We start from the raw sequence: 2,675 nt of genomic DNA, 5'->3' as shown, positions 1-2,675 counted from the left end.
CTCATACCATAGCCAGAGCCCAGGCAAAACCACAGAGGAACTGACAAGATGAACAAGGGTCTGCTTCCATGGCAGGCTGACAGCCTGAGCCAGGGTGATGCAGACAGATACCGATGACACTCAAAATGCACCAAAGCAGAAATCCAGAAGCTGCTGAGAACAAACCACTAACATAGGATTAATGCCCTTCCACAAAGGTTCAGGGAAGTTTGTGGAAGAGGGACCAGAAAGAATATATGAACCACAAGGTGAGAGGGCATATTCAGAGGCACTGTCCACCATCCCCTCTCCCCCATGACTGACTGATGCTCTCACAACTCATAACCCACAACCCTCGGGAAATATAAAAAATCCCACTAAAGAGGGCCCTCAGTGGTGTGGGGAAGGGAGGAGGGAAGTGATGGTGCCAATATATGATGTGTCCAATACAAAGTTTCTACTTAATAATAAAAACTACCTTGAAGCTGCCAAGTGAATGATGTAGACAGTGTCATCACCCCAAAAACAAATCTACTTTATAGGTTTTATCTAACTTTATGATTATAGTTTGTTAGCCCAGTATAACAGATAATTCTATAATGCTATAATCAAAAGAAAGGCTGAAGTAAGCATCTTGCCCACTGCATTATGTGGCCAAAGAAAGATAGGCAAACTTATACCGACTCCGCAAATGACCAGACAAATGACATATTTAAGAAGTGTGGAAAGGACAGGAGGCCACACAGTCACCCACACAGGAGAAACACTGTGTATCACCACCAGCTTAGTAGAGTAGCACCTCAGATGCAAAGAACAATGGTAGATATTACTAGAGGAATAGATGAGGCTGGAACACACAGATGCTACAAGCTAATCCTGATAAAGTGTGTATGTTCATAGCACACCACTCAGATCACCAACTGTGTTTTATGCTACAAATTTTTCTGTGTTTGTAAGAACTCCATGCACATGTGATTACATAATAAGGCCTCTGGGTAAAAAGCTAGCATAAGATAAAGGAGCCAATGTCAAAAAGTGAAGAAAGTCATCCTGACCTCACTCTAATGTTGTCTTAGCAAGGGACCAGTAAAACATCATAATCTGTACCCATATAGCACCTTCCTTTCAGGGACAAGGAACAATGTCTAGGTACTGTCACAGTGTTCTTCAGCATGTTTACAGGGTAGCAAGTATCACTCAATTCTGTAGGAAGTGAAAGTGAGGCTGTGATCATTAAAGTGTGGGTGAGAGTGATGGAGCATATCTGGCCTATGCCTTATGACCAGTCCTTTTGCCTTCCTTTGCCATGCATTTATTTTTAATATTTTTAAATTTACTTTTATTTATTTGAGAAAGAGAGTGGGGGGGGAGAATATGGTTGTGTGAGAACCTCTAGACACTGCAAATGAACTCCAGAAACATGTGCTATATTGTGCATCTGTCTTATGTAGGTACTGGAGAGTTGATCCTGGGTTCTTAGGCTTCACAGGCAAGTTCCTTAACCACTAAGCCATCTCACCAGCCCTACCATATATTTATTTAAGCACACTCTGAACTCCATTGAAATGGCAAGAAAATATGTTCACAGAGTAATGTCAAAAAAAAGAAGCACAAAGATGGAAAACTTCACATTCAATATTATTCTTATTTCTGTAAAATGCATGTGTTTGTAAGTCTGGACTTAATAAGTAGCCAATATTAGTAGTCATAACATCTAGCACATGGTGATTTCAGTTAATTTTTAAATCTCTTTATACCATTCTGCATTTTGCAATTCTAAATTATGAGCAGATCCTGTTTTCATGAGAAAAAATAATTCAAAGTATAAAATTCATTACCAGTGCTTTATTGATCATAAAAATGTGAAAACATCCATTAGTAAAAAAAGACTTTGAGTATCTGTATTAGACATGATAGTTGTTAGCAAGGGGAAGAAAGAGAGCTCTGCCATCTTCCTTCAGCTAACAAAGCCCAACTCCTTAACTCAGTGTGAAGCCAAGGGTATGATCACAAATGACCATACTAGCTTACTCCTAGACAATATTCTGAGCTACTCTTTGCATGTTCCATCTTTCAAAAATGATTCCATCTGGTTAGTGGGATCAATTTCAGTTTTGCAAGTTGATAAAAAAATCTGGAGATTAATGGTGACCATCACTGTGCAGCAATATGACTATCCTGAAAGTCAGTGAACTGTGCCCTTTAAAATGACTAAACAACATTCATGCTGGTTCCATGGTTTGGCTAATGGGTACACAAAGGGAGAGAAGTGTGAATAAGGGGAAATAAATGCAATCAGAGTCCCTTTTATACATATTCAAAAATGCCATAGGAAAATACACTTTTATATAATTAATCCATGCTAATAAAATGGTAAGTGGCAAGGTTCATGGTACATATATTGTACCATAATTTAAAAAGAATTCACATTTGCTCCTACTTTGTGTATCTTTGCCCTTTTAGACTGAAATGTGCTGTTTTACCTCCAGGCTTGGATATTCAACCATCTAGTCATAACTTATGACTAAGTATTTCCTCTTTCCTTAGTAAAATTTCTCAACCCAATGCAACATTTCCCTCATCTAAATCCCAATTATAATCCAGAATATGATGAAATGCACTACAAAGCACTTTAATATATCTTTTGATGCACATGAAAATATTATAAAATTCATGTTAAGATATGAAGTTTGGCT

This window comes from Jaculus jaculus, chromosome 12 (assembly GCF_020740685.1).
Source record: "Jaculus jaculus isolate mJacJac1 chromosome 12, mJacJac1.mat.Y.cur, whole genome shotgun sequence".
NCBI classification, from domain to species: domain Eukaryota; kingdom Metazoa; phylum Chordata; class Mammalia; order Rodentia; family Dipodidae; genus Jaculus; species Jaculus jaculus.
This window is presented reverse-complemented; position numbering follows the sequence as displayed.